Here is a 15,574-nt window from a genome sequence, read left to right as displayed (position 1 = left end):
TCAAGCTATATGAAAAAGGTTAAGAATCATGACCAAGGGAAGTTTTTCTCAGGAACATCAGGTTGATTTAACATTCCAAAAAAAGAGAAAAAAAAAATCAATGAATGCAATTCATAGTATTTGTTAATTAAAAAGAAAAAATCATATGATCACCTCAATCGATGCACAAAAACTATTTTCCCAACTCCAACATCTATTCTAAACTTTTTAAGTCTCAGAAAATTAGAAATAGAGGCAAACTTTTACAAACTGATAAAGCACATCTATAAAACATCTATATCCAACATTGTAATTAACGATGAAAGAGTGAATGTATTCTCATAAGTGAAAGAGTTCCCAGCTGCCAAAGCTGGGAAAATGTGAGCAATCAAAATACATAATGTAGTATTACAATGATAACCCAAATTATAAAATAAAAACATGAGTCTATACTGATAAAATAAAGGCTTATATAAATAAATAAATAGGGGACAAGAGACAAATCTCCTTTACAGGAGATTTCCAAGTAATTTATATAGACACTCTCCCCTTAAAGAAGGTGAAGCATAAACTCACACTTAAGTACAGGCTATACTTGGTGACTTGCTTCTAGAGTACAGAATGGAAAGAGGGAAAAAGTGACTTTTCAGGGCAGAAAAACTAGCCAGATGATCAGAATTGTTACCGTAAGTGATAAATCATTTTGATATTATAAATTTAAAACTACTTCACTTCTTGGTTATACTCTGAAAAACCCTTAACCCTAGTCTAACCATGAGAAAACCACCAGACAAACCAAAACAAGATACTGTTTAAAATATCCAACTAGTACTCCTCAAAAAAGTCCAGGTTATCAATAAACAAGAAAAGTCTGAGGAACAGTTATAGCCCAAAAGAGTCTAAAGAGACATAACAACTAAATGTAATGTGATATTCTGGATTGGATCCTAGAAACATATATTATGGAAAAACTAATGAATTTCAAATAAAGTATGAAGTTCAGTCAATAACGAAAAACAAGGCACAAATTACTGATAGAGGCAACAATAAACTGAAGTGTAAAAGTAAGATGCTAAGAGAAAGAAATCAGATACAGAAGAATATATCCTGCATCATTCTGTTTATATGAAATCCTAGAAAAGTTATAGCTACAGAGACAGAAAGCACAATATTGATTGCCAGTGGCCAGAAGTGAGGAGAGGATTGACTGCAAAGGGACACTAAAGAATTTTTAGTGTCATGGAAATGTTCTACACAGGAACCACTACCATAGTGGTTACTAGAATGCATACATTTTGCAAAATTGGTGACTTTTTATAAATTAGATCTTAATAGTGCTATTTTCAATAGCTTTTTTATTGTCTTTAAGGCCTTTGGTTTTACTCAGGGTCACAGCCACCTCTAAAATGATAATACCAACACAGTGTTGTAAGCATGCTGGTAAAAGTAAGTGTGGCATATAATTCTGATATTGAGGATAATTGCCCAAAACAGCTATGGGGATAGGATCTTAGAGAAGTCTTCCCAGAGCCTCTGGAAGGAATTTTACTGTTTCATCTTTTTGCATGTTTTATGGGTGGTCAACTTGTTCCAGAGAGACATTCCATTCTCTTTACAAGGAAAACCTGGGGAAACTAAGTTTTTCTAAAGAACACAATAATTTAACAGAAAATGAGGTACCTGCTATTTGACATTACTGTACATGCCTCAGCCAGATACTAAATTAGTTATAATGTGTTAGTATCCGAATTATTAGTCAACTCATGTTGACTATGGGCCTGGGCAAAAGTTCTGCACAGGAAGGGGAAATTGCTCTTCCACGTTCATGTAAACAGAATTTGGCTTGCTGTGATGCTTATAAGTTTATCACTTTCCCAAATGTTCTATCAGATCCAAGGATAGTCTTTCTTAGCATATACTTATGTGATTTTTCTTTTTCCTTTTTTTTCTACTACCTTCAATCACCCTATAGCAGCTGGTTTCAATGAACACTTTCAAAGTCAGCAGACGATTCCCAACTGAAATGTCCAGCCTTGATCTTGGACCCTTCTGCTTGTTGTTGTGTGTTTTCTTACAGCCTCTTTCTCATGAGAATAAATATATTTGCTTTCCTCACACATAAAGAAACTGTCTCTTATTTTTGCCAAAGATACAACCATCCCCCTAGTTCCCTAGGCTCAAGTTATTGGAATAACTTTTTAATCCTCTCTCTCCCTTGATCTCACCAAGTCTTTCCAAATGCTTTACTCAAATGTAACCTCATATGACCTCATATCCACACTCTTCAGATGACCTTCCTTCTGTTGCCTCCACCCCTTCTCTGTTCTAAAACACCTATACAAACTCCTATAACACCTTTTAAGTATCTTTTCACGGACATCTCTTTCTATACAAGAATCTACACTTCCCTTTGTCCGCTATAATAAATACAAACTTAAGTGTCCAGCATGCAGCGCCTTATATCAACTGCTCTTCTATATATTTTACACATCTCAAAAAACTCTGTTTGCTTCCCCATTTAGAGTTTACTGTACACTAATTTCCACATAGATTCTCACAATAACTCTATGAAACAGATGCACTATTATCACCTACATTTTACAGATGAAGAATCAAAAAATCAGAGTACCTTGCCAAAGGTCACTCAGTTTGTAAGTGGTAGAGTTATTACTTTATGTCAGATCATTCTGACCCAAAGACTATAGTCTTAACTATTATACCCTATCACCTTCACATCAAATACCTGTCTCTGTAAGTATCATTTACGTCCACCTAGACTCTCTTCTCTCCTTCAATCTTGCCCAGGTTGGCTTTAATCTAAACCACCACCCAGTCGTGCATTTCCTTTCATGGTTCGTCTCCTGCCTTGTACTATATCTGTTTACTCTTGCTGATAGGTGATCTTCAACTCAACTATAGAAATTTCAACTTTGAGAATTATGTATGTCTTATACAGCCTGGATCCCCAGCATCTAGTAAATTTCCTTGTCTACTGATGGAGATCAGTAAGCATCTGTCGAAAAAAAAAAAAAAGTTCTTCATTTTTGGAAGTCTCTGGATTCTGTAATCCTTTCAGTGGTTAGTACACTTCTCTGCACACAGTAAAGGTAAGTGCTGGCTCATTATCCTCCTTATACTTTAAATATGTTAACACATATTTCCTTGAAGTTATTTGCGTTCTCTTGGACTTTTCCTCTTTAGTTCACGCATTTACAAAGGTTAGGAAAGCAGTGGGTGTGCAAAGAAGGATTCAGAGGCTAGAGCTACTCTTCCTCAGACCCAACAAAATGGGTTTTGAGATCTTATACCACATGGAAATGAACAGAAAAATGGTCAAAAAATAGTTGAACATATGACCAATGGGAAATCATTTTACATTCATGTTGGACCTTTTTAGGACTACCTTTGTTACTAGTAAGAACACATCTTAAAATTAATGCCCGGAAAATAAAGGAAAAACAGACAAAAAAATGAGAAATGATATTTGCATTTACACAGCATCCTACCTTTCCCTTAATGATTTTTACAATCAGTTTCTATTCCTAACCTTAAAACAGCAGAAGCCAAGGCAGTTGTTATTATACTAATTTTATTTATAGTGTTATTTAAACACTATGAGATTTATTTTTGCAAAGTGATGAGGCCAATAAGTAATACCACTGGGACCAGGACTTGGATTTTCTGGATCACAATCCACTATTCTGACATATTTGAATTTTGCTGCATTCGCAGCCAATAATTCAGTCACTTCGTGATCAGGGGTATATTTGTTAAACAGTGCTACCACCTGCTGGTAAGTTTTCCAATAATTCACAGTATAGCAAACCTAAAACAGGAAACAAATAAAAGGATAACCAATATAGCAATAGTTTACAATTACATTTACCTGCCACATTCTAACTGTACTTTGTAACTGTGCTATCATATCTGCTCAGGCGTTCCTTTACAGGTAGCCAATGAATCTTCCAACCTTAAATGTCCAAACATTTCTTTTCTCAAGATCTTATAATTACATTAATTTTGTCTACTTCTTAGAATATGCATATTTGGGAGAACATTTTACTAAACTTTTATACAATACGATAACAAACTTGGTGCCTACCAATAATGTAAGTCAGTAATACCCAAATCTGTGTACATAAAATCATAATCTGGTGAGGAGTGAGGGCTATTATGGCAGCAAAGGCCTGTCTCCCTACATAAAAAAATAGTAAGCCAAAAAATACCACCGCATTCCTGAAGGGATTGCGGAGATCAGTGCCATTATTGAGGACTTGAAAGATGCAGGAGTGGTGATTCCCACCACATCCCCACTCAACAGTCCTATTTTGGCCTGTGCGAAAGAAAGATGGATTTTGAAAAATGACAGTGGATTACCGTAAGCTTAACTGTGACAGTGAATCCAATTGCAGCTGCTGTACCAGATGTGGTTTCATTGCTTGAACAAATTAACACATTCCTTGGTATCAAGTATTCAGCTATTGACCTGGCAAATACCCTTTTCTCCATAAGATCCACCAGGAGCAGACTTTTTTTTTCAGCTGGCAAGGCTGGCATTATACCTTGACTGTCATATCTCAAGAGTATATCACAACTCTCTAGGCCTATATAATAACTTAGCCCAGAGATGTTGATCACTTTTCCTTCTATAAGATATCATACTGGTCCATTACATCAATGACATTATGCTGATTGGAACTAGTGAGCAAGAAATAACTAGTTTAGCCTAGGCATTATCTGATCCACCAAGCTACACAGTTGGGCATGCATAGAAACACTCCATAATCAAATGAAAGTGGTATATACTTGATTGGCCTCAAGCAGGCACACGGTTTTTCACTTTGCTTGGAAGGAGAAATGGCCAGATGTATGATTATAAACTGGCTCATGGGTTGTGGTCAACGGTTTGGCTAGTCAGTCAGGGATTTGGAAGAAACATGATTGGAAAATTTATGAGGAGGAAATCTGGGGAAGAAGTACAGGGGTTGACCCCTCTGATTGGGCCAAAACATGAAGATATTTGTATCCCATGTAATTGTTCAGCAAAGGGTGACCTCAGCAGAGGAGAATTTTAATATTCAAGTGGATAAGATGAACTGTTTTGTGAATACCAGGCAGTCTCTTTCCCCAGCCACCCCTGTCATTGCCAAATGGGCTCATGAACAAAATGGCCATGATGACAGGGACAGAGCTTATGCATGGGCTCAGCAATATGGCCTTCCACACACTGAGGCCAATCTGGCTACGACTACCACTGAGTGCCTCATCTGCTAGCAATAGAGACCAATTCTGAGTCCCTAATATGGCACCAACTCCCTAGTAGTAGGTGGATTACACTGGACCACTTCCATTATGCAAGGGGCAGTGTTTTATGCTTATGGGAATAGACACTTACTCTGGGTACGAATTTGCCTTCCCTGCACTCAATGTTTCTTCCAAAACTACCATCCATAGACTTAAAGAATGGTTTATCCATCATCATGGTATTCCACACAGCATTGTTTCAGATCAAGAAAGTCACTTCACAGCAAAAGAAGGGCAGCAATGGGCCAGTGCTCATGGAATTTATTGGTCTTACCATATTTCTCACCACACTGAAGCAGCTGGCTTGATCGAATGGTGTAATGGTCTTTTGAAGACTTAGTTACAGTGCCAGTAAGGTGGTGATACCTCACAGGGCTGTAGCAAGGTTCTGCAGAAGGCTGTACATGCTCTAAATCAACATCCTGTATATGGTGCTCTTTCTCCCGAAGCCAGGATTCACAGGTCCAGGAGTCAAGGAGTAGAAATGGCAATGGATCCACTCAATATTACCCCTGGTACCTCTAGCAAAATTTTTGCTTTGTGTTCTTCAGGCTATATACTCTGCTGGACTGGGGATTTTAGTTCCAGAGGAAGGAATGCTTACACCAGGAGATGATTCCACTGACCTTGAAGTTAATAATGCCAACACCCCACTGGCCACTTTGGGCTCCTCATGCTTCCAAATCACCAAAGAAGGGCGTTTCAGTGTAAGCTCGGGTAACTGATCTCATACCAAGAGGAAATTGGACTACTACTTTACAATGGCAGCAAGGAAGAGTAAGTCTTGAATATAGGCAATCTCTTAGGGTGTTACTTAATATTATCATATCGTGTGATTAAAGTCAATAGAAAACTACACTAACCAAATCCAGGCAGGACTACTAATGGTCCAGACCCTTCAGGAATGAAGGTTTGGGTCACTCCACCGGTTAAAGAACCATGACCAACTGAGGTGCTTGGTGAAGAAAAGGGGATAGAGAATGGATAGTGGATAAAGGTAGTTATAATTACTAGCTAAAACCATGTGGCCAGTTGCAGAAATTAGGCCTGTTTCTATACCACTCAGATATACACACACATAGGCATGCTTGTTCTCTTTCCCCTCTTATTTTCTTATAATGTAAGGTAAAATATATTGACTTTACAACATATATTTAAGTATTGTTAATTTAACATCATAGTATAAGTTATAGACTATCAAAGAGAAGACTAACCATCACTCAAGAACTCTACCTCCTTTACCGGAAAAGCAGTCAGTGCATTTTCAATTGTACACAGGAGAGTTGTAGCACAACAGGCAAAATTATGATCTTATTTTCACGAATTGCATCTTAAGTATGGTTTAAGGAGATGAGTATGGGTGCAAAGTTAACAAAAGGTGTAGTTGGGTTGGGTAATTTTATGTGTCAACATGAGTGAGGCATGGATGCCTGGATTATATCTTACTGGGGGAGTGTTTTGAGTAGATTTCTGGTTGACATTGGTACCTGAATCAGTGAACCCAATGAAGTAGAAGGCCCTGTACAATATGGTTGGGCATCATCCAATCTGCTGAGGGCTGACTAAAACAAAATGTGGAGGAAGGAGAAATTTGCCTCTTTGTTTCCTGCCTCACAAGTTGAGCTGGGACAGCTCATCTCATCTTCTCCAGCATCAGTCTGAATTCACATCATCATCTCCTCTTGTTCTCAGGCTTTCAGACTTCGACTCAATCACACTACCAGCTTCCCTGGTGCTCCATCTTGCAGATGGCATCTCGTGGTACTTCTCAGCCTCCAAAACCATGTGAGCCAATTTCTCATAATAAATCACCACGTACCCACATATATACCTATCCTATTGGTTCTGTTTCTCTGGAGAACCCTAACACTAGGTTTATCTCCTGAACATTCTAATTCATTTCTGGATTAGAATCAGGAAAAAATGTCTTTTAATGAGCACCCCAAGTGATTGTCATGATGAGGAAAGTTCCAAAGCTCTGACTTAAGCAAACAATTCATCTTGGGCTCTAACCATAATTGGCTCAGAGAGTCTAATAAGGTGAAATAACCCTTCTAAAACTCAGCTCTTCATAAGAGAAATATGCAGACTGTAGTAAATTCCAACCACTAGATAGAACCTTCCTTTGTGGACAAAATCTTTGCAGAATAAAATATTCTGGATAGCCATAAAATTGATCTACGGAAGGCACACCCATGTGATAACTGAATTTTCACATATTGGATAATTTGTTTTATTTAGTCAGCAATATTGAACTTACAATTAATTATCCGACTAGACCATGAAGAGTTGTGAAATAAATATGTTAACCTTAAAAAATAATTGGAGAAAAGAAAAAAAGACTGTCAACATCAGTAGGTTTGGGAAAGTAAGAATTAAAAGTGTTTTCCAACTGCTAGATGTTTTGTCATAATCCTTTACCTGCTCACAGAGTGTAACTGCACAATGTCAGAGGAGAAAGATAATAACCAGGAGAAACTCAAGAGATTCTTGGCTGTAACTGCATTAGTTAACAGCCTCCATATGCTGCAAATCAAATGCCCCACAACTATTAGGAGAAAAATCAGTGAAAAATTAGCCTTACTAGGAAAATGTTGGACGTTTAAATGAACAATGTTAGAAGGAAGTAGAGGCTGGTGTAGGACAGGCTGACTTGGGAAAAGCTTGTGAAGCCATTAGGTGACTTACATATTCTTTATCTCATCATTAACTTGTAAAACCAATTCAGTCAGCCCTCCATATCCATGGGTTCTGCATCTTTGGATTCAAACAACCATGGATTGAAAATTGTGAGATACAGATCAAGACAGAAGGATGGACTGCACTGGCAAAACACAAAATCCTTGCAAGTGAAAACATCTGTGACTCATTCAATGAAAGGACAATACAGAAGCTCTGAGAATTTTGCTCCACACACCTTTATCCTCAGACTCACCAGCACTTAGTGTTACAGGGAGAGCTAAACCTTCCAAGTGGTAAACAGGCAGATTGTCCAGGAATGGGCTGCTTAGGACTGAGGTAGGTAGTTAGGGCTTTTGCCAGCTCATGTTTGAGGTCTTTTGATTCATAGGTATGTTTTCATCTGGTCATTTAAAAAAATCCTCTTCTTCAATCCTCCCTTATGTTGGATATTTCTAGCTGGTGTTATAAGACTGCAAAGCTGCCTTCAGTCTAATCACGTTTACCTATGAAAGAATGTGAGCTGTGAGTAACAAACCAGAACTGGTAGTCTCACATAGCAAATAATCCAATAATTTTTCCTGCTTACTGAAACTCCACTGATTTGCTCTATCCAAATTGACAACAGAGTGTGTACTCCACATTGAAAACTAGCTATGTTACAGCTAGAACATCAAACTATCTGCCCTGTCTGGATGGGATTTGTTCCTTGGGTGTATCACACCAAATTCATTAAAATTCAAGAAAAATAGTTTCTAGTGGAACCACAGGAAAAAAAAAATCTCTTGATCTTTTATTTTATACACCTTCCACAGGTGCCCTAAATCACATTGAATAGTGATAAATTTGACTGGATCAGAAACCTAGGAATCTTTCTTTATTCTTCTATTTTCTCCTTCAACTCCAAAGTGCAATCTATTTCCAAGATTCTCATTTTTTGCTCCCAAATATTTTTGAATCTGCTCAGTTTTCTCCATATCCATGACATCAACTAGCCTAAAGTGCTGTTACAGTAGACTATGATTAATAAAATAGCCTACAAAATCTTCCTGCAACTAAACTTGCCCTTCTGTAGTTAATCCTCTATTCTGTAGTCAAAGTGATCTTTCTAGAAGACAAACAAATATCAATCATATTTTATGTTCTGCTTGAACTCCCTCATACCTTTACTATTTCCCTTAGGAGCTTGTTATTTAAAGTGTGGTCCATGAGCCTGCAGCGTCAGCAATACCTAAGAGCTTAGGAGAAATGCAGAGTAGCAAGGTCCATTACAAACCTAGTGAATAAGGCTCTCTACACTGTAAAATTTCTGTATGGTTTAAATGCACGTTAAAGTTTAAGAACCACTATGTTAGGATAAAATCCAAACTCATGGCTCACAAAGCTTTTGATGAACTACCCAGAAATTAGCTTTCCTGACACTTCTCTTGACAACCCCCATCCATCCAGCCTATAAAGATGCTATGTGGTCTCTTGCATCTAGATTTTCAAATGTTGGTTTACTTTTCCTGAATACTCTTTTCCACACTGCCCCAACTTCTTCCTTGCTAACTCCTATTCATTTTAATTATTCTCCCAATAAATTTTTCCTTATAAACTGAGATATGTATTTCAACTAGGTATTTTAATGACACTCTATACTTCCTTACAATAGAACTTCTCTCACTATTTTAATAGACTATATCCTCCAGAATACTGCAAGCACTCTAGAAATAGAAAACTAGCTTAATATGTCAGTTGTTGTATATCCAACACCAAAAGTTAGCACATACTAAGTGTACAATATTTAGTAAATAAATGTTGACAAAAAATATACCTGATAGCTTAGTTGTTTTTTCTCCCTATGCAGAACTATGCAGAAAAACTATGATTTTTTTTTTTTTTAACTCCCAGGAAAACTAATTCTAGAAACCTAGGCTGAATGTAGTAGAAGGATGTCTTCAGGTAGTCACTCGCATGCAGTTAGGGAAGAGGAGGCAATCTGGGAGGCAGTATCTCAGACGATAAATTCAAAGCCAGGTAACCTGTCAAGGAAGTTGTTAAGCTGAAAGTGGCAGTGAATACAGGAGATTCCGGTATGCATGAATGGGGAAGACACTAAGTAAATCAGATGGGAGCAAGATGGTTTGAAGTGGGGCAGAGATATTGAAAAATTCACTGAGTCGTAGAATATACAACACAGGTTTAAACTGTATGAGTCCACTCATATCAGATTTTTCCCCCCACTAAATACGTACTACAGTGCTATACAATCCATAGTTGGTTGAGTTTGAATTTGCAGGTGCAGAATCATGGATAGAGAGGGCTAACTGTAAAGTATGCAGAGGGTCAGCACCCCTAACTTCCTCACTGTTCAAGGATCAACTGTAGCTTGTGAGGAGAAGTCTGCAACCTTAGCAATAAATGCATGGTTCAAAGAGTAAAAAACCCAACTGTTCATAATGTTATGTTTTGTTCTCTTTCAAGGATATTTCTTCCTCATCCCCCTGCTCAATCCTTTCATCTATAAGTAAATTCCACTACTAAATGCAGAGGAGGATTTCACACTCCAAGTGGTGACATTTTCCTTTTTAAAATCCTGTTATACTCTCTATAACTTCTATGTGGAAAATGAATTATTGGGTTTCCAGAGTAGAGGCTAGGAGACCAGTAAACCAGACAAGCAATTACAGGAGGCTGCACAGAGATTGTGGTAGTGAAGGTAGAGAGGATGGGTACACTTGAGTGATATTAAAGAGACAGGGTTGATTAAATGGATTATAAACTGAAATGTAACCTCATTAGCTGCCTTTTTAATAACTTAGTATCTGATTATATCTCACACATTGCTGAGGAAATTGTAAAAATAAAGTATTCTCTTCCTAGGTCAGTGCTCAATAAGGAGAACATGTTTATTAGTTAGAGTGTGAAGATAGTGAAGCCCAATGGTGAAAAGTGGGATGAGTTTTAGTCCAGCATCTCTCAGGGTCTCCTTGAGCTGAAAATGAATTCAGACCTTAAGTCCCAGATAAGAGAGCTGAATATAACAGCAGCCAGGGAAAGTAAGTTGATAGCGGTCAGAAAGCTATTATGATCATTGTTCCTGTTCCTCAACTGAAATCTTTCGAGAAAAACCAAGTCTGGTAAGTACTTGAATTGGAGAAAATGTTCAGTGAGAAATACATTATCTTTAAAGCCCAGAGGAGAATTCTGCCTAAGCCAACTCAAAACGGCTGTACAAAAAAATAAGCAAAAGCATCCTAGAAACCATACTCTGACAACCATGCACATGTGATCCTAGAGGACTTAGTCTTTCCAAGTGAAAGTGTAGGCAAGAGAACCCAGGTGAAACTGGATGCCAACTAACTCAAAGATTCATTTGGATAAAACACAGCAGAATAATGTGGAACACAAGGTTGAAACTTTTTCTGTTGTCTAAAAGGGCAACACAGGCAAGGATGTTAATTTTAAATACCCAGAGTCTCAGTTCTCAGTTGTAAACAAAAATGACTAAAATATTATTACAAAATATTTTAAAATAATGTAAATTTCATAGTTTAATTTAAAAGACATTCTAGAAATAAGAGAAGCTCCTTTTCAGAGGATGACTAAACTCCCAACAAGCTAAAGCAAAGCCACCCTATATAGGTTCTTATTCCAGAAGGTACCATCAAGTTCTTGTTATCTGAAACTACTTATTATCTAAGAGAATGAGTTGATAATATTTAGGTTACATCACTTTGCTTTACTGTTTTTAATATTGCCAAGAAGGCAGCAGTAGAGAGCAATAGAGAGATCTTATTAACACCTTCTTAACACCTCATTAATACCCTGTGCATTCAGCACAGACCAAAATCCAACTTTGGAAATAAGGAACAAGCCCTAAGTTAAGGCCTACTTTAAATCTACCCTAAAACAAATTAAAACCAAGTCTTGAAAGATCAGCAAGAAAGAAATATTTTGAAGATTGATGCCACAAGTAAGAGGAGATTAAGAAACACCCTGGGCTTTCCAGAGATTCTAACAATGCATAAAGTCAAACCTACACAAGTCCAATGTGATGAGTTAGTAAGTTACCTGCAGGTTAAAAGAAAAAAATATTCAAAATTTCTACAATGCTTTATGAATAATGTGCAGTACACATGAAAATTATACATACAAAGCCAGAAATATTGTTATACATAGTTAAGGAAAAAAGCAGTCAATAGACACCAACCCTAAAACGGCTAAGCTGGTGAATTCAGCAGACAAAAATTGAATACAGGTATAATAAATATGTTCAAAACACAAAAGGAAAATACAGTCAATATATGAACAGATAGGATATATGAGCTGAAAAATGAAAATTATAAATAGTATTATATCCATGAATGATTAAATATGACAGGAATTTCACTTCCTGCATAGCAGAAAACCCCACAAGATACATGGAACAAATGATTTAAACATTATACAAAAGACAGAAAATGATTCTTATTCCCTTAGAGAAAGGAAACAAAGTTAGGCATATAATTGCCAGAGTCTGCTGTTTGGAGGCATTTCTGTGTCACACCTCAGAGAGGGGCAACCCTGTCAAAGTCTTATTTTCACTGAGTATAGGGACAAAAATGAGAGTTCAGGGAGGCAAAACAACTAGACTGTGTGAGATAGAGTAGTGGAGAAAGGGAAATTACAGAGAAAGAGAGCACACACTCCAGAGATGCACAGAGAGAGGGGTTCCCTCAAATATTTGGCTGAATACTGATTTTCTCATGTATGAGACAAACTATCCAAGATTAGAAAAGTATGAAAAGCAATAGGTCAAACAATTTCTACAATACACACAGGGCTAAGTATAATTTATGATCCCAATAGTCAGAGTTTAAATAGCCAATGAGGCATTGGATATCCAATGGGGCTTCAATGACCTAAGTCTACACTAAATAATCTTAAAAGCAAGCCCCAGAAGTCTGAAATTCATATAAAACTTAATTTCAACATTCTTTAAAGGAATACAATTCAATTCAACCTTTAACAATATCCAGCATCCATTCAAAAATAACAAGATAAGCAAAAAAGCAGGAAAATATTACGTATACCTATAGAAAAAACATCCATAGACACAGAACATTAAGTGCCAGAAGTGATTGATATAGCAGTAAACATGTTTAAAAAAAGTTATGATAAAGATTATAAATCATCAAGGATTTAAAGGAAAACATGAACATAATGATTCAAGAACTGGAAGAGACTAAAATCAAACTTCTAAAGATGAAAAATAAAATACTTGACATAAAAAATACAATACATGGAATTAAGAACAGATTAGAAGACAGTAAAGAAAATATCGGTGAATGAAAGAAATAAGATAGGAAGTAAAACTGATCTTGATCTCAAATAACATGCTTGTCCACACAGAAAATCCTAATGAAACTATAAGAAAACCAACGAAATTACAAAGTGAATTTAACAACGTTATGGGATCCAAGATAAATATATATTAGCTACAAAATTAAGAAATAATTTTTAAAATGCAAAAATAACATCTAAAAGCATAAAATATTTAGGAATAAAATTAATGAAAGATGTGGAAGAACTGTACACTAAAAAGCTACAAAACACCATTCAGAGAAATTAAAGATCTTAAGAATTAGGAAAATGTACATTTTTTATTGGAAGATTAAATTTTGTTAAGGTATCAATTCTACTCAAATTTATCTGTGGATTTAATACAGTCCCCCCTCCAAACCCCTAATAAATGTAGCTCTAGACTAATGGAACAGAATTGAGAGTCCAGAAATAGATTCACAAACATTTATGCTCAACTGATTTTTGACATTTGTACTAACATAATTCCAAAGGGAAAAGCCATTCTTTTTCAGCAAATCATGTTGCAAAAACTATATTAAAAAAAAAAAAAGAAAAAGAACCACCTTGGCTTCTACCTCATGCCATAATACAACTTAATTTGAAATAGCTTAGAGACCAAACAAAAATTAAAACTATAATATTTTTAGAATCATGTATTAGAGGAAGTATTAGTGAACAGTGGTAAAGATTTCTTAGACAAGATACAAAAAAAATTAGCAATAAAATAAAAATAAAAAATTTGACTTCATCAAGATCCAAACCTTCAGCTCTTCAAAAAACACCATTAGAAAAACCATACACTAGAAGAAAATGTTTACAAGATGTAGTCCACAACTCAAAAATAAGACAACCACCCTACTATTTAAAAATGGGTAACGGACTCTTAGATAGACTCTTCATGAATATATATGCATATGAAAGATGTTCAACATTGACAGTCATCAAGGAAATACAAATTAAAACCATATTGAGACAGCAGAAGATATTACCAGAAAGGCTAAAAACCCTAAGACTGATATACCAAGTTTTGGAGGGAATGTAGAACAACTGAAATCTCTTTGAATCAACCTGAATCTTATACTTTGTCAGAGTATAAAATGATAAAACCACTTTGGAAATTCATTCGAGGGTTTCTTTTAAACATACACTTACCATATGACCCAGAAATTCCATTCAGATAGCTATTTACTTAAAAGAAATAAAAACACGTGACCACACCAGGAGTTATATACACAAATAGTCATAGATATTTCCTGTCTCCAAACTGAAAACAATCTATATGCCCATGAGCATGTGAATGGATGAACTGAAAAGTTTGTATGAGTATTACTCAGTAACAAAACCAAAACATTCAACTATAAATCATGCAAAAATACAAATTTAAAAAGCATATTAGGCAAACAAAGCCAGATATAAAACAACATGTACTATATGATTCCAGTTATATGAATTTCTAAAACTAACAGTATTATATTAGTGATTGCTTGATGTTTGGGGCAGCAGGGAGAAAGACTAACTGCAAAAGAGATTGAGGAAACTTTCTGGAGGTAATGAAAATGTTGCCTTGATTGGAATGATGGTTACATTAGATACATATATTTTTCAAGACTCAACAAACTACACACATGTAATAGAATTCCTCAATGAAGTTTATTTGTAAGGAACTCTTAGTTTTTCTACTTTTACTGAAAATTAGCAAAAACATACACACATGGTACCAGGCCAACTTGGGTAGGTATCCATTTCCAAAAAGGAAAAGTTAAACAATTAGTCTGAAAGAGCAGTTACTTTATTGACTAACCACATCTTTCTTTCCAATCTTTTATTTCATTTAGAGTCCTCTGATGTAGATCACTATGTTCCCTAATAAATAAACATAATCAAGCGAAAAGAAGAAAAATTAACACATAAGAAATATTAACCATGTCTGTTATACTGCCTGAAATTGATACCCAATGATCTTATCTCATAATCAGCAATGCCACTGCTACAGTCTGAGTGTTTTTGTCCCTCCAAAATTTCTATAATGAAACCTTAATTCCCAACGTGATCGGCATTAGAAGATGAGGCCTTTGGGAGGTGATTAGGTCACAAGGGGAGACCCCTTATGAATGGAATTAGTGCCCTTATAAAAGAGGTCACAGAAATCTTCCTTGACCCTTCCACCACGTGAGGTTACAGCAAAGCAGGCCCTCACTAGATACCAAACCTGCTGCTGCCATAACCTTGGACTTCCCAGCCTCCAGAACTGTGAGAAAATGTTTATTATAAATCACCCTGTTTA

The 15,574-nt window shown here is 36.2% G+C and overlaps 1 pseudogene; it reads left to right on the top strand.

Moving 5' to 3' along the window:
• LOC137221009 (small ribosomal subunit protein eS7-like) overlaps positions 1–11,455 on the top strand; it is an 82,736-nt pseudogene extending 71,281 nt beyond the window's left edge.
• The last annotated feature ends 4,119 nt before the right edge of the window (positions 11,456–15,574 follow it).

Source organism: Pseudorca crassidens, chromosome 3, assembly GCF_039906515.1.
Source record: "Pseudorca crassidens isolate mPseCra1 chromosome 3, mPseCra1.hap1, whole genome shotgun sequence".
Taxonomy (NCBI): Eukaryota; Metazoa; Chordata; class Mammalia; order Artiodactyla; family Delphinidae; genus Pseudorca; species Pseudorca crassidens.
Note: the sequence above shows the minus strand (reverse complement) of the source record. Positions and strands in the feature narration are given on the sequence as shown.